Consider the following 9,814-nt stretch of genomic DNA (forward strand, 5'->3'; position numbering starts at 1 on the left):
CCTGTGACCCTGTGAGAGAGAGCTGCACACTGGAGCAGGATCCTGGCAGGACCTGTGACCCTGTGAGAGAGAGCTGCACACTGGAGTAGGATCCTGGCAGGACCTGTGAGCCTGTGAGAGAGAGCTGCACACTGGAGCAGGATCCTGGCAGGACCTGTGAGCCCAGGGGGATCCACACTGGAGCAGCTGGCTCCTGAAGAATGGTGCCTTGTGGAAGGGACCCCTGCTCAAGATGCTTGGGAAGAACTGGAGAAGCTGGAGAACTTGGTCAGGACTGTCTCCCACAGGAGGAACCCCATGCAGGAGCAGGGGAGGAGTATGAGTTCTCCTCCTGAGGAGAAAGGACCAGCAAAGAAAATGTGATGAATTGATCTCAGCCTCCATTCTCTATGCCTGTGTGCTGGGGGGAGGAGGTAGAGAAAATGGGGAGTGAAGTTGAGCCTGGGAAGAAGGGAAGGGTGGGGAGAACATATTTTAAGATTTAGCTTTTATTTTCTCATTACTCTGCTCTGACTTGCTTGGTAATAAATTAAACTAATTTCCCCAAGTCAAGCCAGTTTTGCCCACGATGGTAACTGGTGACTGTTCCCTCCATGTCCTTATCTCAATCCCTGAACATTTTGTTATATTCCCCTCCCCTGTCCAGCTGAGGAGGAGTGATAGAGTGGGTGGGTGCCTGGCACCCAGCCAGGGTCAACCCACTGCAATCTTTAGACACTAATTGTACTAGTAAGAGATCTTCTACTTGATAGTTTGCAAAGTGTGTTGGATTTTATCCCTGATTATGATAATAATTTGATTTACCTCAACATAGCTATTAAATAGTTACAGAGAGATTGATTGTAGTGTTATGAAAGATTTCACATTTAATGGTTTTATGAGAGAGATTCAGAATATAAACAGGTTTCATGACTGTTCTTAACTGGAATATCTGAATATATACCCTTCCATCTCTACAACACTCAGCTTGCCATGGAAATTTTTGGCAGAAGAGTGATTTCTTTGGTTTTCCAGCCCTTCTTATCACAACATGTTGCTGTATTGCTAGGAGTATAACAATGAGGACATGGTTATATAAACCAGAAGAGACAAATGCCCAGAATAAAGCACTATAATAAATGAAAAAAAGGTGTAATGTGTTATGAGCCTGATCCTGTTGCATGATAGATCTCAGGCAGAAGATTTCACTCTGTAGAGCTCAGAGAGGATCGGTCCCATGATGTCTGCCAGGAAATGTGGGTGTTAATTCTGATTCTGCCTCCTTTACCAGTCACTCCACTAATTAGCTGCAAGACCCGGTGCTGGTAACTTGGAGCTGCTGTGTAGCTTGAGCATAGGAGCATCTGCAGTGTCTGTGCCTGGGCTGCCAGGTCCCTTTGCACATCCTCTGTTCATTCACTGTGCCTGCTAGAATAACATGTTATGATACTGGACTTCCAAAGAATATATTAACTTCCTGACTCTCTATAGTAATACCCTACAGCTGGTTCAAATAAACATTCCGAGCCAGTGCATTTTTCATCTTGAAAAAAACAGCAATCCCAAAGAAGTTTTGTATTTATTCAATGCTTACTGTCATTGCCTTTGACACCGAGAACAAAATTAATAGTTAAAAAAATTGGAGTTACTCTCTAGGCCTTTGCATTGATTCTCTTTTGTTGTTCTTCATTTATTTTGTTGACCATTGCCATCAAAAAGAGAGGAAAAACTGCTCATGGCATTAATTTTCTTGAGTTATTGCACAGTTATGTCTCACTAAAACTTTATTGTGTTTTTTTTTATACTTTGAATAAAATGTAACTATTTTTATCTGAACCAGAATCCATTTAAGGAATTCAGATTGCTCTTGACTTTACCTACCTTTTGTGAAATTTCACTGACATTGATACAGAAACCAGGTAATTAACATGTTTATGTTAAATTTTTGCATACTATTAAAAATATGTTCATCTGTTTCTTTAATGATTCCATTGTCAGTTAATCTATTAAGGCTTTTATTAAAGAAGCTGTTGAAACATGGCTGAGAACCATAGGCAAATTCATCATGTCAATAATGGATATTTTGGCTGGATAAGGACTGTGGGTTTGGTCATATTTGATTACATTATTTTTGCAGTTAAATTGTTGTAGATGCACTGGCTTTTGGCTTCAGAAAGAATACACATGATTAAATAAAGTAAGATTTTGCTCCAAATATTTTTCACCCACAATATACTAATTCCCACCAGAGAAAATGAAATATATCACAGCCTACTGATCTCCTATTTCTATTTCATACTGCCATTTATTAAGTAATTTCCTCAAGAAAATACTTTGATGAGCTAGGCTTCTGAGTTGATTTCTTGTAGTCTAAGCTGTAATTATAGAAAAATGCATAGATAGAATTATGGAAAATTCTGTGCATGACCATCCTTTTCTGAATTTTCTTTTAATTCTTTGGGCTAATTGCAAAGAAAAAAATTTATATTTCCAGTAAGTTGTGGAACAATCAGAGTTATTCAAATCCATGTGATACCCAGTCTTCAGAAATTTTCAAAAGCTGGACATTAGGTCTCTCATCCAAATGGCAGCCATGTAAGTGGGAATGTGTCCCTGATTTCAGTGGGAGCAGGAGTGGGTGTTAGTTCTTCATTGTTATACAACACACGAAGAAGGCAATTGTGTGTGCAAGACTTACAGTGATGTCAGATCTACATTTTTATATGGTTTGTTACAGTCTGTGAATAACTGGACTGTATGGATATAAATCTGTCTTTGATTAAGATAGATTATTCTGGTGTCCTGTTATAAGATTATTTTACATTAACGGAGCTATCATTGACAAGTACAGAATCATTCTGATTTATAGAACGTTCTGAAAAATGTACACATCTTTGAAAAATGCCAACTTATGTCTGGAATTAAGGGTTAGATGCATGTTCTTTTTATTCTGCCTTTGCAGAAAGAAAAACTATTTGCCTGTTACTGGTTCACATAGTCAACGTAAATTTGCTTTTCTCAGTCATCTTTACAGAATTTACAGATAAGGTTTTATGACTGGAAGCAAGGGAGTGTTGTAAAACTGCAGTATTAGACAAAGTACATAAGAACATTCTGAACCCCCAAATGCTATATTAAGGTCACACACGTTTTAAATTAGGACCCTCTGTTCTCACTCATAAATGTCTCAAACTTTCAACTTCTGATCTGAAACTTTTGGTGGCTGAATATTGTAACAGTAGCCACTGGAATTAGCAGATACTGACCCTTGTGCCATATGACAGGCTGTATGTAATTGTTCATGACCCTGGCCAGGTTCATGGAACTGAAGCGAAGAAATTAAAGTTAGCCTGTCATTGGAGCTCCTGCAGGCTGGAACTTTATCATGCAGGTAAAGGTGACTGGGTTTTGAGTTAGTCTGTCAATATAAAATACACTTACATCAGGAATATTATTAGATTTATATAAACTTCTTCCCATTCACACGACATCAATCATATTCATAAGCATGAGGAAAGCAAAACATAACTCAGTCACACTGGCTTCAAATGTGTGGTTGTTACCAGTGAATGCCTGAGCATTTCTCTTTTATGTTTTCAGCTCAGATTTTTTAAAATTATTTTTGGTATTGTTTCTTTGTTGTTTTTCTTTTGTTCTTACTATCTGCAAGACATGTTACATGACAAGCACTGAGCATCTATTTATGTGGAACATTCTAGGAAATGGAGAGTTATAAATATGTATGTCTGATGATAATATGGAACTCTGACAAAGATACTCCTGCCTGTGTTTTTTGGAATTGACAATACAAAGCTATGGTTTATTGAAATAATGATAAAAATAACATTCTAAAAATGTACTAGTTACTGAAATAGTCAAAAATACAAAAATGTTTTTAGTCCCAGGTAGAAAAGCTCCTCTTTGAAATATTTGCAGAAAAATACTCCTGCATTTCCCTATTCCTCAAGATCCATTTTCTGCAAAGCTCTTTAAGTGTGAGAGAGGATAGAGTTTCCCAACAGTTTATTGCTAGATTTACAGTGCTGGCGACAAAGGCATCCTTAAAAAATGGGATAGACTTCTCCCAGGAACTGATCTCTGGTTGGGTTAATGGATTATATGGGCCAGACTATGCCTGTGACTACTCCTTACCCAGCAACACTGCAGAAAATGCATGTGAGATCCAGTCTGGTGAGAGAGAGCTTCTGGGAGCCCAGCACCCTGACCCTCTGCATAACCTCTGCAAAGGAGCAAGAACGTGTCAGGGTCGTGCTTCTGCTTCTCCAGCGACACAGCAGCAGCAAGAACAGCCTTCCTAAAGCAACCGTGTCCCTGCACTGCTCTGATTACACAAAGATTGACCCTCTTGCAATTACCCAAACTTGTGTAGTTTGAAACAACCATCGTGAAGACACTCGTGGAAGGCTAATTGTTCAGCTGCATGCTTTGATTTTATTGATTAGACTTTATGAGGTTATCCATTGTTCCTTACATGGCACGTTAGCTGAAATTGGCAGGATGTAATACCGACATTTTGGAACTCATATTTGTATATTATTTTAAATAATTTTCAGAAGACCTCTGCAAAAGGCAAAAATTGGCTGAAATGGTTTGGTGCATTAAATTGGGTGGGATGTTTTAGTCACTACTGATTACAATAAGATCATTGTGTCCCAGAGTCTTTATCATACCACATAACTGATTTATGGAAACTTGCTGCTGTGGGCAGCTGGATCTCACTGCCATTGATACTGGTGGCAAAATCCCCTTTTTGTTGTCTTTGTCAGAATTGGGGTTGGGCTTCCTAGTGCCTGCAGCATAGAAATTGGGTGGCTCCTCAGAGTCATTGTGGGTGTACAGTGATTTCTCACTCTTTTTTGTCTCAAAGAGCTTCACTGAGGGCTGCTGCACGGCAGTGAAGTTAACACAGCTCAGAGTGTGAGAAAAGCACACCAAAACTGTACAGATTCACTGTAGGGGCCTGAATATATGTATTGTTATAAAGGAGTCCTTGTGAATATATATATGTAGTGAGAGTCCTATGTATTAGATAGGTGGGTCCTGTTGCTCTGGATGAGCTACAGCTGTGGGATCCTTGGTTGGGTAGCAGCTGTAGCTCATGAAGGGCTCTGGGATAAAAGGGGGTTGGGTCGAGAGCCCAGGAGGAGCCCCTATGGAAGCCATGAGGAACTGTGCTGCAGAGAGGAGCTGCATAATAGGACCAGCAAGAAGGTATGGACTTTAAGATGGGACTCCAGAAATATGAAATACAATAAGATAACAACAACAATTGGTGACCCCGACGTGATAAAGAACATGCAGCCAAGGAGAAGGTATGGAATCCCCCGGACAGCCGAGAGCTGTGGCAGCCTGGGAGCTGGGACAGATATGGATATTGTAACTGTGTAATTGAGAAATTGTTAAAAGAAAAGGGGGGAAATGTAGGGGCCTGAATATATGTATTGTTATAAAGGAGTCCTTGTGAATATATATATGTAGTGAGAGTCCTATGTATTAGATAGGTGGGTCCTGTTGCTCTGGATGAGCTACAGCTGTGGGATCCTTGGTTGGGTAGCAGCTGTAGCTCATGAAGGGCTCTGGGATAAAAGGGGGTTGGGTCGAGAGCCCAGGAGGAGCCCCTATGGAAGCCATGAGGAACTGTGCTGCAGAGAGGAGCTGCATAATAGGACCAGCAAGAAGGTATGGACTTTAAGATGGGACTCCAGAAATATGAAATACAATAAGATAACAACAACAATTCACTTCTGAAATTTAAATCCCTTCTGAAAGGTGGCAGCTCTCAGTTCTGGCATGTCTCTTGGGTTGGTCATTGCCTTAGACCAGGGGACTTGCTTTGATTACTCAGTGGTGGCCGGGTGGGATGGGTGGTGCCAGATGGAGAAGAATGGGAAGGAGCCCTGATGCTGTGGCCTCCATGGGGATGGCTGAGAGTGCTCTGGAGCTGGCTGAAGGCCAAGCTGTCAGGATGGCCACCTTGGCCTGCTGGGTGGGTGCTGGTGGCACTGCAGGCTGGCTGGGGTGTCCCGTGGTGGTGGCTGTCCAGGAGTGTTCCCAGCAGGGACCAGCAGCTCCGTGTGCAGGGCTTGGCTGTGCAGGCAGCTCATCTGCCCCTTTTTTATGAGCAAAGCACAAAAGTGTTTAAAATCCAAACCCTTTGCTGTCCCTCCAGCTTAGTTGTTCTATTTGAAAAACAATTACACAAAATGCCACCTAAGGCAAATCGTATAAAATTAAAATAAAGGGTACAGCGGTATAGCCTCAAATTTCATGTTGGTAGGAAGTTTTAAAATCCTCAGCCTTCCAGAATTCCTGTGGTTTGGTGCTTGGTCACTAGGGGAGAAAGTACAGTAATCCTGCACAGAAATAAATGTGACTGATTCCTGTTTGCTTTCAAATAATTGCATTTATTTACATCAGTTTAACCTCCATTTAAAATGTCATGTATGTCTCAGCTAGATTAGTGCATGTGAAAAAAATAGCCTCTGTGGGAAGTGTTTTGAGTGAGCAATTTATTTTGCTTGTAATTAATGGATTCTTACCTAAAGTACAAGTTATAAATAAAAATAAACTAACAGTGAGTGGTAGTTTGCTGCTGTCATTCAAATAGTGGACAGTTGGGTAATTACAGACCATCAAAGAACTGCTGCACTGCTGATTATTATCTTTTAAGAATTTGCCAGCCTTTCATCGTTCAAAAGAAACTTGCATTGAAGTCTTTAAATATATGCTATTAATAAAATAAACCTATTAAGTGGTGTGATGGTTGGTATTTACAGCTCACACAGGGGAACAAGTCACCTTTCCTTTGTTGCTTTGTCTGATACAGAATACCACATTGTGAAATTGGCAGCCAAATCTCATTTAGCCACGTGTATCCGTGTCAGTACCAGGGGCTCCATTCGGCAAACGCAGCTTGGCTCAGATGAGAGGCTTTGGAGCAGAGCTGGACTGCACCTCTGCAGAAAGTTACTCGAGTGCTTGAAAGGCCAGATCCTGAAAATGTGAGAAAATCCATGTGCATGGAACTCGTGCGCAAACCTTTGAACTGAAACCAAAAATCATCAGTGGGGAAGATGGAGCCATAGTTGCATTTGCTCCAAACAAAAATGCATATAACTTCTATCACATTTTATACACACACTTATGCCATGTGTTGCTAAGATTTGTTATTTAAAAATCCTTATGAGTAATATGTTAATATGCATTTACAGAATTTAATTTTCAAAACTAAGCTAGATGCTAGACAAAGAATAATTTTTCACAGTTGTGACTCTCCACTCACGTAATGTCAGGATGATCCAAACATACATTTCTATGGTAATTTTAGTTGAAAGCTGGACTTAGGATGGAAATGATGTTACAGATATCCCTTTTCTTATAGAGGTAAATAGATGTATTTAATAGATCCAAGACTATGATCCTTGTATTGACGAGAAGTAACATTTGAAGCATGATATTGAGAGACATGTGATGCACACAGTGGTGCTGGAGACAGAGCTTTCTGCGCTGGGGAGGAGGGTTCACAGCGCAGGGCTGGCTGTGATAGGTCTCCATCAGAGGAGCTGCTGCAGAGCTCTCAGAGCATTCAGCACTGCTGTGCTCAGCTGCCCAGAGCCCTGCACAGGCAGCAGACTCCTGTCTCCAGCACAGAGGCATCCCAAGCTCAGCTGATCCATGTGGTGTGTCTGCCTGTTTATCTCGTGTTTACATCGGAATAAAAGAGTCACTCCTGCGTCTTCCATTCAGAACACTTGAGTGCTTCCATTCAGTAATAGAATCAAGAGATTGGATTACTCATCTCAGTAACATTGCCAGGATGGGGATTGTAAACATCTGTAAACAGAACATTGAAATTATAAGTAATATAAAACAAATGCTAAATATTGTACTCTTTCATTGCTTTCATTGAGCCAGACTCTAATAATCATTAAGGCATGTAAAAAAATACAGAGATATATGGCTTATATGAAAGGTCAGTTGCAGTCCACAGTTATTTTGAATTCATTGAATTGTTTTCAGCAGGCATATCTCTATGCAGCATAATCTCTTGCCCATTTTCAGCAAAACATGCCTAAATTCATCATACATTAAAACAGAGCTGGAGGAAGAGGAAATGAACAATTTTCTAATTTATGCAATTTAAGAGAAATATGGGGGGGTCTTTAATGACAATTAGCTGATGAAATACAAATTATCTGTACCTACCAAGCTGCAAAAGCCTGTTGAAGATGGCAGAAATGCTGCTTTTAAAGGCTTCTGTAGTCTTGAGAGATTAGTTTTGTTATAAATCTGCTTGTGTGTCATTGAACTGGATACTGTGATTTGTGAAAGACCATAAACACAATTTTTGTCTTTAATATCATCATTCTTTCTGCTATGGTTTAGCTTGATGGTTTTGGCATAATATTTTAACAAGCTCTAAAAAATCCTGAGTTAAAAAATGAAAGAATTTCAGAAAACTATCTGTCTTAAGTTTGCTTGAAAATTTAATTGAGAGTGATTTTTAACATTACAATTTTGTTGATTATCTTAATTTAAAAAAAAAAGATTGAAAATTTCCAGGTGCACTGACAGACTCAAGTACACCTGTGGGAGTTTTTTGAGGGGCAGGGGTTGGGGTGTTGTTTGGGTTTTTTGTTTGTTTTATTTTAGTTTTTTTTTTTTTAATGAGCTGCAAGAAAGGAAAAAGGTTAAGCCTCTGAGAATCTGGAAATGCCAATCACATGAATACATGAGGAAAGCAACTGTTAAAGTGCTCTGAGTGCTAGCAGAATTTTCTGAAGCTAGTTAATGTGGTAATAACAAGAATAGGAGGGCTATAAGACCTAGAAATAGGTTGGGCACCATCAGGTGCTCTTTATATTTTGTATTTACACTTAGGTAGTTAGTTGTGGAAGCTGAACCAATGCACAGTGTATTAGCAGAGAGTGTGGAAATACAGCAGAAGAATGGTCCTACATTACAGATTAGCTGTGTGGAAAATTGAAAATGCTGGATTGTGTTATTTTGAAAAACTGTAACAAGTTGTGATGCAGGATCATTAGTAGTTTCTTCAGCAGCAACTGGGATGTGTTGCAGTGGATATTTATTAACATGCCATTTCTTCATGAGTAGAATTAAAAATATTTGAAATAATGATTTTTAGACAGTAAGTAATTGCAAAACAAACTTGTGGAAATCTAGAAAGGCTTTTATGTAAGGAAAGAAAAGTGAGAAAGGAGAAGGGGAAAGGAACCATTTTAGACCTTTCAGGCCTAGATGGTTCCTGGGCAGGTGAAATGATGAGATTTAACATGTGGTCTGACAATTCTTGGGCTTATTATTAGGGCCTTACATCACAGCCTCGAGGAGGAGGAGGAGGGGGAACTTTGGTGCTGTCAGAATGTGCTGCTGTGCACAGCTTGTACTTCCTTTTCCTGGGAGGGTTTATGCTGTGTGTGAGGGACAGTGCTCTGCTCAGCAGGACAGATGTCTGAATGGAAGATCCCTTCCCCAGGGGTGGCACATCTCACTAAATGTTCTGGTCACTTCAGCCACGGGCATTTTGACCAAAATGTATTAAACTTTGGAGATGTGACCTCTTCTGTTCTTTCTTTTATTAAATAGCTCATGTGTTTATGTTTTTAGGGGCAATTTTTCATCTTATTCACCCTTAGTGAATTGCATGCATGTGGAAAAGGAGAGAGAATTATCTTGTGTATGCTTCTGAAATAATTGTTAGTATAGTCTAATATTAGTTATAATAAAGTACTACTGAAGTTGCTCATGGCAAAGACAATGGCAAAAAAGGAAAATGGTTCCTCATAACACTCTT

At 39.9% G+C, this 9,814-nt stretch overlaps 1 long non-coding RNA gene across 1 annotated transcript; it reads left to right on the plus strand.

The window, feature by feature from the left end:
- The first annotated feature begins 5,351 nt into the window (after positions 1-5,351).
- On the plus strand, positions 5,352-8,459 carry LOC132081332 (uncharacterized). The gene is made up of 2 exons (XR_009419671.1): positions 5,352-5,679; positions 6,827-8,459. It is a non-coding gene; the product is annotated as an uncharacterized LOC132081332 (long non-coding RNA).
- Positions 8,460-9,814: the final 1,355 nt, after the last annotated feature.

This window comes from Ammospiza nelsoni, chromosome 1 (genome assembly GCF_027579445.1).
Source record: "Ammospiza nelsoni isolate bAmmNel1 chromosome 1, bAmmNel1.pri, whole genome shotgun sequence".
NCBI lineage: Eukaryota > Metazoa > Chordata > Aves > Passeriformes > Passerellidae > Ammospiza > Ammospiza nelsoni.